Here is a 21,112-nt window from a genome sequence, read left to right as displayed (position 1 = left end):
TTGTGTCTGTGATTCAGTTGAATAATTTCCTGGCCTCTGAAAATCAAACTTTCTCCCTGAAGGTAAGATATTCCTTTTTTTTTTTTCATTATGGTAAGGTCCTTGTAATAATTATTTTTTCTTTTCCTAGGCCACATTGGTAGAGTCTTTCCAACATCTCCTTGCAATCCTCTCCCCGCACTGCTGGTCTCTCCCTGAGCTGGTTCTCACTTGATTTGTTTCTGTTTCTTTCTGGCCCGCGTCCAGTTCTAGTATAACCTTAGAACTATTTGCTCTGGCCAAGGTAGAATTACAACTTCCCTTCAGGACCATCTTCCCTCACCTCTAGACTGTAAGTCTGTTGTGGGAAGGAAACAAGTCTGCCAACTCTATTGTATTATATGCTCCCAAGGACTTAATACAACATATCATGTACACTGTAGCACCCAATAAATGCCACTGATCGATCGATTGATTGACTATCTTGCTTTTGATTTCAGAAGGCCCATCAATTGGGTCAACTCCTGAACCTGAAGAACTTCTTTCTAATGATATTAATGATGGCACTGGGTAAGTTCATTCTATCAATCAGTTCTATTTGTTCAGTGCTTACTGTGTGCAGAGCACTGAACTAAGGGTTTAGGAGAGTGTGATGCAACACAACTGGCAGACATGTTCCCTACTCACAACGACCTTACAGTCTAACAAGTGAGATGAACTTGTATATATGTTTGTACATATTTATTACTCTATTTTACTTGTACATATTTACTATTCTATTTATTTTATTTTGTTAATATATTTTGTTTTGTTGTCTGTCTCCCCCTTCTAATAATAACAATAATGGCATTTATTAAGTGCTTACTATGTACAAAGCACTGTTCTAAGAGCTGGGGAGATTACAAGGTGATCAGGTTGTCCCACGGGGGGCTCACAATCTTAATCCCCATTTTACAGATGAGGTAACTGAGGAACAGAGAAGTTAAGTGACTTGCCCAAGGTCACACAGCTGAGAATTGGCAGAGCTGGGATTTGAACCCATGACCTCTGACTCCAAAGCCCGGGCTCTTTCCACTGAGCCACGCTGCTTTCTAGACTGTGAGCCCGCTGTTGGGTAGGGACCGTCTCTATATGTTGCCAACTTGTACTTCCCAAGCGCTTAGTACAGTGCTCTGAACACAGTAACTGCTCAATAAATATGATTGAATGAATGAATGAACATTAATGTAAATAAATAATTTATGTGGGGTGTTGTGGGGCTGAGGGTGGGGTGAATACCATATATCGGAAGAGTACAGATCCAAGTGTATGTGCCAAGCACTTTGCTAAGTGTTGGCAGGAGTAGATACAGTATAATCTGGTTATAGCCTGGTTATAGCCTGGCAGCTTGTTGATGATTCAGGAAATAACAATAACAATAATAATAATAATAATAATAATAATGATGATGGCATTTATTAACCACTTACTATGTGCAAAGCACTGTTCTAAGCGCTGGAGAGGTTACAAGGTGATTAGGTTGTCCCACAGGGTGCTCACAGTCTTAATCCCCATTTTACAGATGAGGTAACTGAGGCACAGAGAAGTTAAGTGACTTCATTCATTCATTCATACAATTGTATTTATTGAGCACTTACTGTGTGCAGAGCACTGTACTAAGCGTTTGGGAAGTACAAGTTGGCAACATATAGAGACGGTCCCTACCCAACAATGGGCTCAAAGACTTGCCCAAAGTCACACAGCTGACAATTGGCGGAGCCGGGATTTGAACCCATGATCTCTGACTCCAAAACCCGTGCTCTTTACGTCTTTCATTCATTCATTCATTCCAGCATATTTACTAAGCACTTACTGTCTGCAGAGCACTGTACTAAGAGCTTGGGAAAGTAATATAGCAATAAAAAGCGACAATCCCTGCCCCCAGTGAGCTCACAGTCTATAGGGGGGAGGCAGATATCAATACAAATAAACAGTCATCAATCTAAATAAAATTACAGAATTAAAGAGAGGAAGTCAGGGTGATGCAGAAGGGAGATGAGGAAAAGAGGGGCTTAGTCTGGGAAGGCCTCTTGGAGGAGATGGGGCTTCAGGAAGGCTTTGAAAGCACTTAGTACAGTGCTCTGCACATAGTAAGCGCTCAATAAATACGATTGATTGATTTGAAAGGGGGGAGAGTCATTGTTTGGTGGAGTTGGGGAGGGATGGCGTTCCAGGCCAGTGGTAGGACATGGGCCTGGGGTTGGTGATGAGACAGGAGAGATGGAGGTACGGTGAGTAGGTTAGCACCAGAGGAGTGAAGTGTGAGGAATGGGTTGTAGAAGGAGAGATGTGAGGTGATGGACTGCTTCAAAGCCAATGGTGAGGAGTTTTTTTTTTGATACATTGATGGAGAGGCAAACACTGGAAACTTCTGAGCCCTGGGAACATGCCTGCCAACTCTGTTGTATTGCTGTCTTCCAAGCGATTACTACAGTGCTCTGCACAAAGTAAGTGCTCAATAAATGATTGATTGATTGACTGCCATGTTGAACTGACCTCTGTGATACGGCATTTGTCTCCTGTATGACTCTCTGCTAAATAGCGATTACATAATATCCTATTTGTCCGGAAGGCATGGGAGCAAGCTAATCTAGGACTTCAGCGACCGAGGTTATTTCTCGAGCACCTACTGTGTTTTGCATTTATGATTTGAGAAGCAGCGTGGCTCAGTGGAAAGAGTCCGGGCTTTGGAGTCAGAGGTCAGGGGTTCAAATCCCAGCTCTGCCAATTTTCAGCTGTGTAACTCTGGGCAAGTCACTTAACTTCTCTGTGCCTCAGTGCCCTCATCTGTAAAATGGGGATTAAGACTGTGAGCCCCACGTGGGACAACCTGATCAGCTTGTATCCCCCCAGTGCTTAGAACAGTGCTTTGCACATAGTAAGTACTTAACAAATATTATTATTATTATTATTATTATTATTATTATTATATCTACTGGCCAAATCAAACAGACTATACTGAATACATTCAGCTTTTCTGGGGCAGCCTGGATTGGATCTTTGATCAGTCTGATTATATACATGCCTGAGTATTTTGCTGGAGTAAGCTGAGCATTTGGGAAAAGCTGAATTCACTTGTTCAGATTCCTTGGGTACCATTTTGTATATCCCAGTGACAGCAATCCAGTGCTTCTCAAAGCCTTATTAAAATCAGAACTCTTTCCCTGATTATGCCTTCTTTTCCCCTACTTTCTCTCCCTCATTATTATTATTATTATTATTATTATTAATGGCATTTATTAAGTGCTTACTATGTGCAAAACACTGTTCCCTTCTGCATTGACTATGTATCTGGATCTATATCCCTTTCAGCACTTGATATTCACCCCACCCTCAGCCCCACAGCACTTTTGGATTTATCAGTAATTTATTCATTTATCCAGATTAATGTCTGTCTCCCCTCTAGACTATAAGCTTCTTGTGGGCAGAGAACATGTTTAGCAACTCTGTTGCTCTTCTTTCCTCTCCCCCTCGTCCCCCTCTCCATCCCCCCGCCTTACCGCCTTCCCCTCCCCACAGCACCTGTATATATGTATATATGGTTGTACATATTTATTACTCTGTTTATTTATTTATTTATTTATTTTACTTGTACATTTCTATCCTACTTATTTTATTTTGTTGGTATGTTTGGTTCTGTTCTCTGTCTCCCCCTTTTAGACTGTGAGCCCACTATCGGGTAGGGACTGTCTCCATGTGATGCCAATTTGTACTTCCCAAGCGCTTAGTACAGTGCTCTGCACATAGTAAGCGCTCAATAAATACGATTGATTGATTGATTGATTGATTGATTGCATTGTACACTCCCAAGTGCTTAATATAGTGACCTACACACAGTAAGTTCTCAATAAATATCATTGATTGATTGATTGAGCTGCTGTTTAAAATAAAAGAAGTCACCAATTTGAAATTTCCAAATATTAAAATTCCAAAAGCTTAGTCTAGGGCACTAGACAACCTTAAAACTGAATAATGTTAATTTGTATCAAACAGCAGTGCAACATGTAGTCACCCAGAATACTCAAAGAAAAGTAGGATTTTGTAAAATCATCCTTGTGGAGCTGTAAGAATGAATGCAATTTCAAAGATTATTACTTTCTCCAAGCAGGGATCTCATTCCTTAGGATAATCTCTCTCATTTTAAATAATGAACGTGGTAGACTGAGGGGCTGCATGGCTTCTCCTCTTTTCTCCAAATTGCCTACTTCAATGAAATTGTGCTTCTCTGGAACTTGGAAAGAAAACAATATTCATTTTTTATGACAATACAAAGGAGTCTTTTTGCCAGGGACTTCTACAGTCACTTTTATAAATTAACCTGCCTTTTTAAAGATTGATGCAAGACCTCTTAATCCCCAAATTTTGGCTAGCGGATGAGAGACAATAGCTTTATCATGTTTTGGCATCTTGCAAAAATGCATCGGCTCATCAAGTTATAAAACAATATTGGATGTGTCCCTGGGTGTTATGTTTCGTGGGATGACTGTAACTTGGAACAAGTTATCAAACAACAACAGATGGTTTCCCAAAGGGTTACTGTCACTATGACCCTATTTGGTGAAGTCTTCCAAGATAATTTGATAAGCTTCTGCAGTATCTTGTCACCTCTTCCTTTGACTAAATGGTTTAAACTATGTCAGTCATCTATTTCGTGATGAGGGGGAAAAGCTTGAGGAGGAGGGAGGGTGGGGCGATTGGGTGAGTCCGGCCTCTGCTTCTCACTGAGCCGTTCGATGTTCCCCATCGACCTCCTCTCTGTCCTCCTGGACATTGGCATGACCCCTTCCAGAGTTCCTCCTCCCTCTCCCTCCTCTCTCTCTCTCCTCTGGAAGCTCATTTGGGCAAGGTAGCCATGCTTTCCATGCCCAGCTTTTTCAGAAACACGATCTATATTTATCCCATTCTAATCTCACTATTACCAGGGAACCGGGGTTGGGGAGAGGGGGATTTTAACAAAAGCGTCAGGAAATGTCAGCTGTAAAATGCAGAAATTTCCCTCTGCCAGAAGATTTGTAAGATATTCCAACACAATCAGATCCTGACTGCAGAAGACAATTGGAAGATACGGCCCTTGAATGTGACGTAAAACAACTGGGTGAAGGATGGTCAGAGAATGTTCAAGCCACTTAGCTTCTTTGGGCCTCAGTTTCCTCATCTGTAAAATGGGGATTAAGATTGTAAGCTCTATGTGGAACAGGGACTAGTACAGTGTTCAGTGCTTATATTTATTTATCCATATTAATGTCTGTCTCCCCTCTAGACTATAAGCTCCTTGTGGGCAGGGAACATGTTTAGCAACTCTGTTGCATTGTATACTCCCAAGTGCTTAATACAGTGACCTACGCACAGTAAATTCTCAATAAATATCATTGATTGATTGATGGAGCTGCTGTTTAAAAGAAAATAAATAACAGAAATAAATAAAAGCAGTGCTCAGTGCTTAACAGTGCTTCTTATTATTAATAATAATGATATTTGTTAAGCACTTACTATGTGCCAGACACTGTTCTAAGTGCTGGGGTAGATACAAAGTTATTGGGTTGTCCCACATGGGGCTCACAGTCTTAATCTCCATTTTACCAATGAGGCAACTGAGGCACAGAGAAGTTAAGTGACTCGCCCCAAATCACACAGCTGAAAAGTGAAGGAGCTGGGATTAGAACCCATGACCCCTGACTCCCAGTCACAGGGTGGATGGCCTTGGGGTCCCTTCTCGGCTTGAATAAAGTTCTGGGGCACTGAGCAAAGGGGGTGAGGGTGGGTCCTGGGGCTTGTTACCATCAGGTCAGGTCTCGGAAACCCCGGGCAGGAGGTGGGGCTTCTCGTCGTGACTGGGAATGGAGGTTGCGGTGGAGGGAACTCAGTTTGTCCATCGTACCCTCTTCCCCCGAGAAGATCTTGTGAGATCAGGGAGATGAGCTGGGCCGCCAACCCGCTGAGGTCTAGCGAGCTGCAGGGCCACGGCGTTGCCCTGCCATGCCCCGCGGCCTTCCCCAATACCGCCCCGGCCTGTGAGCTCATCGGGGGTCTGACAGACTCAATCATATAGTTAGTGCTGAACAAATCCCATCATTATTATAATAATAATAATGATGGCATTTATTAAGCGCTTACTATGTGCAAAGCACTGTTCTAAGCGCTGGAGAGGTTACAAGGTGATCAGGTTGTCCCACATGGGGCTCACAGTCTTCATTCCCATTTTACAGATGAGGGAACTGAGGCCCAAAGAAGTTAAGTGACTTGCCCGAAGTCACACAGTTGACAAGTGGCGGAGCTGGGATTTGAACCCATGACCTCTGACTCCAAAGCCCAATCAATCAATCAATCAATCAATCGTATTTATTGAGCGCTTACTATGTGCAGAGCACTGTACTAAGCGCTTGGGAAGTACAAATTGGCATCACAATTGTACAATTGTGGCATCACAAGAGCCCAGGCTCTTTCCACTGAGCCACGCTGCTTCTCTAATTAGTTATTAGTTAATTATTATAATTATTAATAATTATTGTCATTATTAGTTTGTAAACTCCTGGAAGACAGTGATTGTCTGCCTTCCTTCTTCCAAACATAATAGAGTATTTCACAGTCATAAGAACCATTGATGATGATGTTCTGTCTGCTGCGTGACCTTGGGCAAGTCACTTCAATTCTCTAAGCCTCCGTTCCCTCATCTGTAAAATCCGAATTAATAATAATAATAATGGCAATATTGCTGAACTCCAATAATAATAATGATAATGATATTTGTTAAGCACTTACTATGTGCAAAGCACTGTTCTAAGTGCTGGGGAGTTTACCAGGTGATCAGGTTGTCCCACAGGGGACTCACAGTCTTAATCCCCATTTTACAGATGAGGTAACTGAGGCACAGAGAAGTTACATGACTTGCCCAAAGTCACACAGCTGACAAGTGGCAGAGCCGCGATTCGAACCGATGACCTCTGACTCCAAAGCCCGGGCTCTTTCCACTGAGCCACTCTGCTTCACTAATTAAAACTGTAAGCCCTATGTGGGACAGGGTCTGTGTCCAACCCAATTATCTTGTATCTTCCCCAGTGCTTAGAATAGTGCCTGGTACATAGTAAGCACTTAACAAATATTATTATTATTATTAGTAGTAGTAGTAGTAGTAGTATTGGAGTTCAGCAATATTTCAGGATCTACTATATGAAAAAAAGATATCCCAAACTTTGTCTCAATAAAAGAATCAGGAATCTCAACAATATCAATCTTGATTTATTTTTAAGACATTGAGGAGGTTAGTTTGCCCTTCCAAAAAAAAATAAATTTATGTACAAATCCAACTCATTCAGAGTAAAGGATCTTGGACGCTAATCCTGACTCTGCCACTTGTCTGCTATGTGATCTTGGGCAGGCCACTTAACTTCTCTGTGCCTTAGTTCCCTCATCTGTAAAATGGGGATTAAGACTGTCTTAAATGGGGACTGTGTCAAACCTGATTAACTTACATCTACTCCAGTGCTTAGTACAGTGCCTGGCACATAGTAGGTGCTTAACAAATTCCATAAAAAAATAAAATAAATGTCAGGGCCATTTTAAAATTTTCTAAACAACCACATTTAGGAAATTTCAAATCGGTGAGTTTGTTCTTCCAAATCCCAGTAGGAGGAAAAATGATGGCTTACTTTGGCTAATTGTTACTAAATAATTGTTAAATAAAATAAGCCAACCAAAGGTAGCAAAAAGATATTGGCTTTCTTGACTTGGAAAACCAAAGACAAAGGTCAAGTTGTCGTTTTAAAAAGCGGAATTTTGGACAAGATGGTGTTATGTTTATGTTACGCTTCTGTGCCGGCTTTAGTGGGAGAGGTTAACAGTCACGACTTGGCACATACCGTGAATAGGAAAAAGACAGAGAAACAAGAGTTGGCCCCAAATCAGAAATCATGGTGCTATCGATATGGGCCCTGCCTACAAAGGAATTGGCCAGGGAGAACACAGGCGCCGTTACCAGTGTGTGATGTGGAGGATATGGAGAGGAAAATTAGCAAGTCATTAAGGAAATGACTGCTGAGAAGTGTCGAGCGCACTGCCAATATCAGCTTATATGCATTGCTGGCGGTTGAAACGGGATTCTACCTGCAGTCCCGGCTTTAAGGTAGCAGAAAACCATTTTGCCTTCCTCCCTACCTGCCTTCTGTGCTGTTTCCTTGACTCGTGGCTGTTGTAAAAGATTTAAATGAGGAATCCAATGCATTAAAGGGCTCTGCACAGAACATGATAGAGGCAGAGGAAAGAAGCGCTTAGTACAGTGCCCCGCACACAGTAAGCGCTCAAGAAATATGATTGAATGAATGAATGAGTGAATCTGTGTTTGCTGTATGTGTGTGTGACATAAAGGGAAACTTGGTTTGCCGAGCTACTTCTGAAATGTGTTCTTATGTTCACCAAGGGAACAGCTCAAATAGGTGTATAATTGCACATATCTATTACCCTTATTTTATTGATGTGTATATAGCTATAATTCTATTTATTCTGATGGTATTGGCACCCGTCTACTTGTTTTGGTTTGTTGTCTGTCTCCCCCATCTAGACTGTGAGCCCGCTGTAGGGTAGGGACCGTCTCTATACATTGCCGACTTGTACTTCCCAAGCGCTTAGTACAGGGCTCTGCACACAGTAAGCGCTCAATAAATACGATTGAATGAATGAATGAATGAAAAAGGAAAGACAATAGATGCGGTGGAAGGTGTTTTTTGGGGGCTGCTCGGACGTTAGAAGACAGACACGTTGTGCATGAAATCCTAGATTTCCAAGTAAAATATGATGTTGATCTTTAAGCCTACACTGTAAAGTTCCTTGTGGGTAAGGAACATGTCTGCCAACTCTGTTAGAATGTACTCTCCCAAGCGCTTAGTACAGTATTCTGCACAGAGTAAGGGTTCAATGAATATGAATATGTTGATGTCTGTCTCCCCACTTCTAGACTGTGAGCTTGTTGTGGGCAGGGAATGCCTCTGTTTATTGTTGTATTGTACATTCCTCAGTGCTTAATTAACTAATTAATTAATTAATTCAATTTCATTTATTGAGCGCTTACTGTGTGCAGAGCACTGTACTAAGTGCTTGGGAAGTACAAGTTGAGACTGTCCCTACCCAGCAGCGGGCTCACAGCCTAGAAGGGCTCACAGTCTAGAAATCCAGTGCTCTGCACACAGTAAGCGCTTAATAAATACGACAATGAATGAAAGACTTATTGATTTAGTTTTTGACAAATGCAGGAGTAAGTACAAGATAATCAGGTCATACAGATGCTGTCCCTGTTCCTCATGGGGCTCGCCATTTCACGGGAGATGGAGAACAGGAATTTCATTTCCTGTTTTATAGATGAGGAATCTGAGGCATAGGCAAGTTAAGTGACTTGTTCAAGGTCACACAGCAGGAAAGTGATAGAGCCTGATCAGAACTCTGGCCTCCCTACTTCCAGTCATATGTTCTTTCCACTTGACCACAGTTCATCTCTTGAAGAAACCATTATTTTGTCCTGAGAACCCTGCACTAAAAAGCATCATTTTTCTTTAGACTGTATTTTCTATGGATGGCTCAGTGGAAGGAGCACGGGCTTTGGAGTCAGGGGTCATGGGTTCGAATCCCGGCTCCGCCAATTGTCAGCTGTGTGACTTTGGGCAAGTCACTTAACTTCTCTGTGCCCCAGTTCCCTCATCTGTAAAATGGGGATTAAGACTGTGAGCCCCCCGTGGGACAACCTGATCTCCTTGTAACCTCCCCAGCGCTTAGAACAGTGCTTTGCACATAGTAAGTGCTTAATAAATGCCATTATTATTATTATTATTATTAAAGATTTGGTTTTGCATTTCTAGGATGAGGAGGTCAGGATCTAGCCACTGATGCCCCAGATGGGAAATTCTGGTTGAGGTTAGTGTTTGTCATTCAAGATGAAGTTTGAGACCAACTATATATTGAGCCGTGAAAAACTGTTGGAAGTTGTAATGTTGTAAGGGGGAGCCAATTTCTCCATAGGAACAATAATTTGAAGGGGTGATTGGATCCTGAACTAAAGTGAAATATCCTTTGTTTCCCAAATTATTATAACCTGTGTATCCAGTTAATTATATACGAATAATAAATCCACACTGATGTATTTATATTACTAGACAAGTTCCATGGTAGGGTAACCAACTTCGACTTCATCAGCAGTAAAATGGATGAAAAGCTGTACGTTGAGGACTGCCTGCTTACATTCATTCATTCATTCAATCATTTATTGAGTGCTTACTGTGTGCAAAGCACTGCACTAAGTGATTGGGAGATTACAATGTAACAGTAAATTGACAGATTCCCTTCCCAGTGAAATTACAGTCTAGAGGGCCTGCTTGCATCTCAGTCTACGTGTTTTGTTTTATTGTCTGTCTCCCCTCTTCTAGACTGTGACCAGATAAGTGAGTTGCCCAGGGTCACCCACAACAGAGAAGTGGTGAACCTGAAATGAGAACCCAGGTTTTCTGACTCTCAGGCCTGTCCTCTTCTCATTAGACCACTGGACACCATCCTGAGGCCTTGGGTGTCCTCTCCCTCACATTCACACTCCTTATTTGCTGGGACAAGGGGAAGGGACTTTGGGATGGATCTGGATTTCATTAGCCTGCAAGTGGACAAAACCAAAGCCTCCTGAGAGGGAGGGGCTAAAAGTAGATGGGGGAATGAGGGAAGACGAACCATATTGTGTGGTTGTATTTTAGCAGGGGAGCTGGGGGTAAAGAAAGAGGTCTGGGGGAGGAGGAGGGGGTGCAGAAGGATTTTGGAGAGGCACCAAACATGGCGTGGCTTAGTGGAAAGAGCACGGGCTTGGATGTCAGAGGTCATGGGTTCTAGACGGCTCCAAACTTGTCAGCTATGTGACGGGGTAAATAACTTAGCTACGCTCTGCCTCTGTTACCTCACCTGAAAAATGGGGATTAAGACCACGAGCCCCATCTGGTACAACCTGATAACCTCGTATCTCCCCCAGCACTTAGAACAGTTCTTGGCACAACAGAAGCGCTTAAAAGCATTATTATTATTATATTGTCAGGCTGACCGATCGGTCCATTGCTAGTTGCAATGAGCTAATCCCAGTTCCAATACTTGTCTGCTGTGTGACCTTGGGCAAGTCACTTAACTTCTCTGTGCCTCAGTTACCTCCTCTGTAAAATGGGGATAAAGACTGTGAGTCCCAACCCCATGAAAGACCAGGACAGTACCTACCCTGATTATCTTATCTCCATCACAGAGCTTAATACAGTGTTTGCCGCAATAAGTGCTTAACAAATGACCCAATAATTGATGGTTATTATTATTATTATTATTATTAATCATCATAAATCATATTTATTGAGTGCTTACTGTGTGCAGAGCACTGTACTAAGAGCTGGACTGATAACAGACCCTGCTTACACTGCTAACATCTGAAAAACTTAGGAAGAACGGTTCAGTTGATTCTGCCTTGATAAAAGAGAAAGTCTATCACAAAAGGCAAAATGAAGCCATATTTCCTAGCAGCCATAAACAAAACCCTAAAAGAAAAGGAGAATAAAATGGCAGCCCATCTGTTGAAGAAGAAATATGATATAATTGGTTAACCTAGACATAGCTCAATCAGGAAACAGGCTTGGATATTAAACTTCTAACACACGGGTCTTTTGGAAAATATAAAGACTCAATGGGTCACAAGGGGTGTAACTAAACGGGTGGAAAAGGGAAACAAACTTGGTTCTGTGTTGGCTGTAAGGGAAACAGCTGAGGCTGAGGTGATAGAAGCTACACAACAGCTATCCTAGAAAACCCTTATTGACCACCAAGGAATGAGGACAGCATTTATCTGCAACAGGATTTTCAAATCTGAGTGAGAAGGGCAAGAAAACATGATTATGCAGGGAATATCATTTTCTCATGACTCCACTGTTAAGCTGTTTGTGGAATAATTAAAGGCACTCTGAAAAAGACCTGGGTTCTAATACCAGGTCTATCACTTACCCACTGTGGGACCTTTGGCATGACTCTTAATGGTCCTTATGCCTCATTTTCCTCAACTGTAAAATGGGGATTCAATAAATGTTCTCCCTCCTGCTTGATTGTGAGCTTTGTGTGGGACAGGGCTGTATGTGGCCTGATTAAGTTGTACCTACCCTAGCGCTGGGAAGAGCGTCTGGTACATAGTAAGTGCTTAACAAATACCATAAGAGAGAAAAAGGGAGAGACAGAGAGAGGGAGAGAGATAGACAAAGAGAGAGAGAGAGAGATAGAGAGAGCAAGCAAGAGTGTGTGTGAACCAGGTCATCTCTAAACAGATTGCTCCTCAAACTGAAGTCTTCCCTGGCTTGTACAGATATGATAAGCCATAACTTCAAAAATGTTAAGAATTCCAAATTTAGCTATTTCAACCAAAAAGGAATCAGATATGCAAAACAGATTAAAGCAAAATGACAGCAGCACCGAGTTCATTCATTCGTTCATTCATTCAATCGTATTTATTGAGTGCTTACTGTTTGCAGAGCACTGTACTAAGTGCTTGGGAAGTACAAGTTGGCAACATATAGAGATGGTCCCTACCCAACAACGGGCTCACAGTCTAGAAGGGGGAGGCAGACAACAAAACAAAGCATGTGGACAGGTGTCAAGTCGTCAGAACAATTAAAATTAAAGCCAAATGCACATCATTAACAAAATAAATAGAATGGTAAATATACTACCCCACTGTGTAGAACAGTGCTTAACCAATACCACAATTATTATTCTAGGACAAAAGCCCAAGAGAGATAGGTGATGGTTGATAAGGCTTTTTCTTTTGCTTGCCAAATTTTTTCTAATGATATTTGTGTTAAAGCTGTGTTGGGGTCATCACAGGCACCAGTGGGTGACTCTCACTACTGGCCAGCAGATTGAGGCAATTAATTCCGTTTTTGGTCATTTCAAGCATCCCTCTTGATAGTGCCCACGAGTCTCCTTTCCCTTCCACCTTTTCTACCGCACGGCAGCACTGAGGTGATTCTGTCTAGAGAATCCCTCTTAGGTGTAATGTTACTGTTTTCCTTTCCCCTACTGCTCTGTGACCGTGATATAGCACCCATCGTAAGGGAACCAGTAAGAGTGTATTACCAGCAGGAGTCACGTTGAAATACAGTAGGGCCATGAAAGCAAACTTACTTCCTGACCTTCCCACTGCCCAAAATGAATATCACATCACATGGTTATAGAGTTGCTTTTCATAAAACCTACTCACTGCCTGATGCCATAACAAAGTCCCGATTGTGTGTCGAGAAGAAAAGGGAGGGTATTGTAAGAAGAAAGGATGAGATTAAAGTGGGAGGGGGGGGAAGAGAAAAGATGTACATGGAGCAAGAGGTTGGTGTGATTTCAGTTTGGACCTTGAGAAGTGTGAATGTGAAGGAAGGTGGCAGGCAGAGCTCTGACAGTCAAAATAAAATTCTAATCCACAATCCCAGGGATGAACTGGATTTCCAAGTTGGGGGCGGTCAGACTCAAGTCAGGCTCAAGAGTCCCTCTTGGCCCAGGACCAGAAGCGGATGGAACAATGCCCACATATTGGCCCCAGAAGCCCCCAAGCTCCCACAGTTCCTTGAGTCAGTTGTATTTATTGAGCACTTTACCATGTGCAGAGCACTATAACAAGCGCTTGGGAGAGTACAATAAAACAATATAAAAGATACATTCCCTGCCCACAAAGAGCTTACATTCTAGAGGGGGAGACAGAAATTAATATAAATTTTTAAAACTACAGATATGTACATAAGTGCTGTGGGGCTGGTTTGGGGGGACGAATAAAAGGAGCAAGTCAGGGCGATGCAGATGAGAGCTGAAGGTAAGAAAAAGAGGGCTTATTCATTCAGTCGTATTTATTGAGCATGTACTGTGTGCAGAGCACTGTACTGAGCACTTGGGAGAGTACAATACAACAATAAACAGACATATTCTCTGCCCACAACGAGCTTAGAGTCTAGAGGCTTAGTCAGGGAAGGCCTCTTGGAGGAAATGTGCCTTCAATAAGGCTTTATGCTGAGGAGAAAACAGGGCTAGGCCAGACCTCTCAATCCTTTCTTATTTGAGCCCTAGATCTGAATTCCTAGGACCAAACTGAAGTGGAATAGTCTCTTGGGAGCCTGACGGGAGGCTAAGGGATGTAAAAATGTCCATCAAACTTCTAGTCCCAATTTATTAGCTCCCAAAGAGCTGAGGGAGAGCTAAGTAAAAGGAAATCAAAATCTATAATTAGGAGGAGCAGCATGGCCTAGTGGAAAGAACACTTGCCTGAAAGTCAGGAAACCTATTATTATTATTATGGTACTTGGGGTTCCCAGTTTTAATCCCCATTTTACAGGTGAGGTAACCGAGGCCCAGAGAAGTTAAGTGACTTGCTCAAGGTCACACAGCTGATAGTGGCAACGTTGGTATTAGAACCCAGATTCTTCTGACTCCCGGGACAATGCTCTATCCATTAGGCCACACTGCCATCACAGCAGAACATTAGATCTCATCAAACCTTCATCAGTCATGTTGCCATTTCCAGGTCCTCCATTCACTCATCCATTCATTCAATCATATTTATTGAGCAATTACTGGGTGCAGAGCATTGTACTATAAGTGTTTGGAAAGTACAATTCAGCAACAAGTAGAGACATCCCTGCCCACAATGGCCTCAGAGTCTAGAAGTGGGGAGACAGGCATCAATAGCATCAATACGAATAAGTAGAATTATAGATGTATATACATCAAAACAAATAAACAGGCATGCCCACTTCTCCTGCCTCTTCTTGGGGAAAGGGAACTTGACTATAAAGTTGGGCTCATTGATGAGAGAAATGATCAATCCCCCAAGTCTGCAGAATGACCTTGGGCAAGTCCCACTGTTGGGTAGGGACTGTCTCTATATGTTGCCAACTTGTACTTCCCAAGCGCTTAGTACAGTACTCTGCACACAGTAAGCGCTCAATAAATATGATTGATGATGATGAAGTCATTTAATATCTCTGGGCCTCAGTTACCTCATCTGTAAAGTGGGGACTAAGAGTGTGAGCCCCATGTGGGACAGGGACTGTATCCAACCTGATTATCTTGTATCTACCCCAGCACTTAGAATAGTGCTTGACATATAATAACAATTACTATTTTTATTATGGTATTTGTTAAGTGCTTACTATGTGCCAGGCACTGTACTAAGCACTGGGGCGGATATGAGCAAATTGGGTTGGACACAGTCCCTGTCCCATTTGGGGTTCACAGTCTCAATCCCCATTTTACAGATGAGGTAACTGAGGCACAGAGAAATGAAGTGACTTGCCCAAGTTCACTACAGCAGGTAAGTGGCAGAGCTGGGATTAGAACCCATGACCTTCTGACTCCCACGCCCAAGGTCCATCCACTGAGCCAGGCTGGTAAGCATTTAACAAATATTATGAAAGAAAGAGAGATGGCTCAAAGATGGGAGACATCAGAGGGGCATCCTCATATGCCAGTCCTGAAAAACGCAGCCAGGAGGTTGGAGGGGAAAGGAGGGAGAAGTGACAGAGACATTATGTTGATGGAAATAATAATAATAATAATGGCATTTGTTAAGCGCTTAATATGTGCAAAGCACTATTCTAAGCACTGGGGAGGATAGAAGGTGATCAGATTGTCCCACGTGGGGCTCACAGTCTTAATCCCCATTTTACAGATGGGGGAACTGAGGCCCAGAGAAGTGAAGTGACTTGCCCAAAGTCACACAGCTGACAATTGGTGGAGATGGGATTAGAACCCAAGACCTCTGACTCCCAAGCTCGGGCTCTTTCCACTGAGCCACACTGCTTCCCTGTTCTCCTGACTCTAAATCCCTTGCTCTTTCCTCTAGACTTGTTCATTTATTATTATGAAGTCCATGCTCTTTCCATTGAGCCACGCTGCTCTGTCACCATGGTAATCTTACATTCATTCAATCGTATTTATTGAGCGCTTTCTGTGTGCAGAGAGCACTGTACTAAGCACTTGGACTACGAGGGAATACTATGTCAGAAAGGTTGAAACTATGGAGTCACCATGGTCCCTCAGGAGAGACTATTTTACATGTCAATCCATTCCCAGTTATCAAAGCAATTATCCCTCTAGCAAGAGTTTCCTTTCGGTAAGCAAAAACACATTTAGGATTTTGACAACAAACCTCTCACTGTGGGCAGGGAATGTCCTGGGCAAGTGCTAAGTACAGTGCTCTGCACACAGTGAGTGCTCAAGAAATGTGATTGATTGAAAGGTAATCCTTTCAGTACAGTGCTCTGCACACAGTAAGCTCTCAATAAATATGATTGATGATTTGAAATGCAAGTACCTCTCACTATGCCTGCCAGTTGAATTCTAGCAATTTCAAGAAGAAATCTCTGCTGGTTCAGATGCTTGACAAAAAGCAGGATGGCAACTCTTGGTGTCTACTTTATCAGTTATGGATGGTCCTTCTGCAATCTCTGGCTTTTCTCTCCATTATTAGGATATATCTAGTCACTTTTTTAATGGTATCTGCTAAGTGCACACTGTGTGTTGAGCACTGTTCTAAACACTGGAGTAGATACAAGTTTATCAGGTTGGACACAATCTCTGTCCCAAATGGGATGCACATCTAAATTGGAGGAAGGAGGGTTAATAATCCCTATTTTGTAGATGAGACAACTGAAGCACAGAGAATTTAAGTAACTTGCCCAAGGTCACACAGCGATAAATTGACAGAGCCGGGATTAGAACCCAGGTCCAATGACTCCCAGGCCTGTGCTTTTTCCACTAGGACACACTGCTTCTACATAATAATAATAATAATAATAATAATGACATTTATTAAGCACTTACTATGTGCAAAGCACTGTTCTAAGCGCTGGGGAGGTTACAAAGTGATCAGGTTGTCTCACGGGGGACTCACAGTCTTAATCCCCATTTTCCAGATGAGGTAACTGAGGCACAGAGAAGTGAAGTGACTTGCCCAAAGTCACACAGCTGACAATTGGCAGAGCTGGGACTTGAACCCATGATCTCTGACTCCAAAGCCGGGGCTCTTTCCACTGAGCCACGCTGCTTCTCTTGGCCTTACTGGTATTTCCTGCCAACCAGGTATTGTCACCTTCAGTATTTTGGGCTTCTCCTTAAAAAACTTCAGACATATATAAAAAATCACCAGGAGAACAGGGGAGAGACAAACTATTTTTGTATTCTCTTTTATGGTATTTATTAAGCAGTAACTCTGAGGTAGCAATAAAATGATCTAATTGAACACTGTCTCTGGCAGAGCTTACAGCCCATTTTGTCTCACTTTCACACATGAGGTAACACAACCAGAGAGGTTAAATGATCTGTATAGGACCACATTCAGGCATGCCAAAGTTAGAGTTGGCATGAACATAATAATAATAATGATGGCATTTGTTAAGCGCTTACTATGTGCAAAGCACTGTTCTAAGTGCTGGGGAGGATACAAGGTGATCAGGTTGTCCCACGTGGGGCTCACAGTCTTAATCCCCATTTTACAGATGAGGTAACCGAGGCCCAGAGAAGTGAAGTGACTTGCCCAAAGTCACACAGCTGACAAGCGGCGGAGCCAGGATTAGAACCCATGACCTCTGACTCCCAAGCCTGGGCTCTTTCCACTGAGCCACACTGCTTCCCTGTTCTTCTGACTCTCAATCCCTTGCTCTTTCCTCTGGACTTGTTCATTTGTTATCATGAAGTTTCTATTTCTCTCCAAGGACTGGATCTTAGTATGATGAATACAGGAAAATATTGATAGTTATATTTTATTACCATTTATCACCTACTATTTCACAAAAATGTATGTTGTGATTTTTCAAGACCTTTGGGAGACCAAGGCTACTATTTACATTTTTCTTTCAAAAGAAAATGAGGCATAATTGCTAATCACTGAATTATGCCATCTTTCATCCAGGTGGCAGTTTTAGGGCACGATTTGAGGGATCAAGCCAACTGAATTCAAAATTCTGTCTTTCTCCTCAACCTTGGAAGTTAAAGGTTCGCTGTCAAGACCAATTTCTTTTTTTTTTTTTTTTTGCTATGGAAATAGTTCTTCCCTATCAAATTGAGAAGTCGTGTGGCCTATTGGAAAGAGAATAGGCCTAGGTGTCAGAGGACCTGGGTTCTAATCCCTGCTTAGCCACTCATCTGCTCTGTGACCTTGGACAAGTCATTTAACTTCTCTGTGCGTCAGTTACCTTACCTGTAAAATGGGGATTTAGACTGTGAGCCCCAAGTGGGACAGGGACTGGGTCCCACCCAACTTGCTTCTATCCACCCCAGCGCTTAGTACAGTGCCTGGCATAAAGTAAGCACTTAACAGATGCCATCATTATTGTTGTTATTATTATAGTGAATGCAGTGGTGGTGTTGATGGTAATGGTGACACTAGTCGTGGTGATGATGGCAGTGATGATGGTGATGTTTAGTGGTGATCGAGATGGTAATAATAATGATGGCATTTATTAAGCACTTACTATGTGCAAAGCACTGTTTTAGTGCTGGGGAGGTTACAAGGTGATCAGGTTGTCCCACGGGGGGCTCACAATCTTAATCCCCATTTTACAGATGAGGTAACTGAGGCCCAGAGAAGTTAAGTGACTTGCCCACAGTCACACAGCTGATAATTGGTGGAGTTGGGGTTTGAACCCATAATAATAATAATAATAATAATAATAATGACATTTGTTAAGCGCTTACTATGTGCAAAGCACTGTTCTAAGTGCTGGAGGGGATACAAGGTGATCAGGTTGTCCCGCATGGGGCTCACAGTTATCATCCCCATTTTGCAGATGAGGTAGCTGAGGCTCCGAGAAGTTAAATGACTTGCCCAAGGTCACACAGCAGACACGTGGTGGAGCTGGGATTAGAACCCATGACCTCTGATTCCAAAGCCCATGCTCTTTCCACTGAGCCACCCTGCTTCTCTAAAGGTAATGGTGACTGAAGTGATGATTATGGTGGTGGTGGGTCATAATGGTGATGGAATAGAATTAGGACAACTCTTCTCAACTCTGTAGGGCTATTTTATTTTAATGGTATTTGTTAAGCACTTATTATGTGCCAGGCACTGTTCTAAGCACTGGAATAGATAAAAGTTGATCAGGTTGGACACTGTCCCTGTCCCACATGGGGCTCACAGCCCATTTTACAGAAGAGGTCACTGAGGCCCAGAGAAGTGAAGTGATTTGCCCAAGGTCACCCAGCAGACAAGTGGTGGAGCTAGGATTAGAACCCATGACCTTCTGACTCAAAGGCCCGGGCTCTAGCCACTACACTATATGATCACCACCACCACAGTCACTACCATCATCATCATCATCATCATTACCATCACCACTACTACCATCAACATTGCCATTATGAGAAGCCGTGTGGTTCAGTGGAAGAGCCCAGTCTTGGGAGTCAGAGATCATGGGTTCACTCATTCATTCATTCATTCATTCATTCATTCAATCGTATTTATTGAGCACTTACTGTGTGCAGAGCACTGTACTAAGCGCTTGGGAAGTACAAGGTGGCAGCAGATTCAAATCCTCACTCCACCACTTGTCAGCTGTGTGACCTTGGGCAAGTCAATTAACTTCTCTGAGCCTCAGTTACCTCATCTGTAAAATGGGGATTAAGACTGTGAGCCCCACGAGGGCCAACCTGATCACCTTGTATCCTCCCTAGCGCTTAGAACAGTGCTTTGCACATAGTAAATGCCTAACAAATGCCATCATGGGTGGTCCTGGGCATGCGGATCCCCTCGAGCTTTTCCCACCGGGGGCCGTCGATGCCTTTGGGTGGCCATGAGAAGGGGGTAGAGCAGTCCTCCCCCAACCAGAAACGGGGCCAGTGCGCCATCGGCTTCCGGGCCCCTCGGGCAGGAGGTACAAATGACGTTGGCCTGACTTGGGTGGGCATCCAAAATAATAGTTATCATTAACAGTTACGCGACCCCCCGAGCATCCGCCAAGCTAGCTCTTTATCTCCCTTCAAAGCTCTCTTCTAGACTGTGACCTAGCAGACCGTCTCTTTATGTTGCCAACTTGTACTTCCCAAGTGCTTAGTACAGTGCTCTGCACACAGTAAGAGCTCAATAAATATGATTGAATGAATGAATGAATTATTACCACCATCACCACTATTACTATCACCATCATGCAGAGCACTGTATTATGTGCTTGGATGAGTGTAATAAAGAAGAACCCTACCTTCCAGGAGTTTATAATTCAGCAAGAAAATGGGGGCATTTATTAGGTATTTACTAAGTGTCAAGCCCTCTCTCAGGGTCACACCTGGAGAGTTTCCAGTGCTCTACCAGTCTCAGCTACGGGAGGGAGAGTCAAGCAGAGGCCTACCCGTTCCATTCCTAGCTTGGGCAGTGGCTAGCGAGTAGGAGGCAATCTGCTACAAGTCAAAACTCACCCGTGCTGGGCAGTAGCAGCATGGGAGAGAGTCGAGGGCAGAGACTCGGGTTTACTGCATGGAAGGAGGAAATAGTAAACCCCTTCTGTATTTTTACCAAGAAAACTCTCTGGATGCACTACCAGAAAGATTGCAGACGGAGAGCAGGGTGTTCTGGGAGAGATCAATCATTCATTCATATTTATTGAGCACTTACTGTGTGCAGAGCACTGTACTAAGCGCTTGGGAAGTACAAGTTGGCAACATATAGAGACAGTCCCTATCCAACAGTGGGCTCACAGTCTAAAAGGGGGAGACAGAGAACGAAACCAAACATACTAACAAAATAAAATAAATAGAATAGATATGTACAAACAAAATAAATAAATAGAGTAATAAATATGTACAAACATATATACATATATACAGGTGCTGTGGGGAAGGGAAGGAGGTAAGATGGGGGCGATGGAGAGGGGGACGAGGGGGAGAGGAAGGAAGGGGCTCAGTCCGGGGAGGCCTCCTGGAGGAGGTGAGCTCTCAGTAGGGCTATGAAGGGAGGAAGAGAGCTAGCTTGGCGGAGGGGCAGAGGGAGGGCATTCCAGGCCCGGGGGATGACGTGGGCTGGGGGTCGACGGCAGGACAGGTGAGAACGAGGCACGGTGAGGAGATTAGCGGCAGAGGAGCA

The 21,112-nt window shown here is 43.1% G+C and overlaps 1 non-coding gene across 1 annotated transcript; it reads left to right on the top strand.

The window, feature by feature from the left end:
• Window positions 1-20,300: 20,300 nt before the first annotated feature.
• LOC119927447 lies at window positions 20,301-20,438 on the top strand. Its single transcript, XR_005450449.1, has one exon. It is a non-coding gene; the product is annotated as a small nucleolar RNA SNORA7 (small nucleolar RNA).
• The last annotated feature ends 674 nt before the right edge of the window (window positions 20,439-21,112 follow it).

Source organism: Tachyglossus aculeatus, chromosome 4 (genome assembly GCF_015852505.1).
Source record: "Tachyglossus aculeatus isolate mTacAcu1 chromosome 4, mTacAcu1.pri, whole genome shotgun sequence".
Lineage (NCBI taxonomy): Eukaryota > Metazoa > Chordata > Mammalia > Monotremata > Tachyglossidae > Tachyglossus > Tachyglossus aculeatus.
This window is presented reverse-complemented; position numbering and strand designations above follow the sequence as displayed.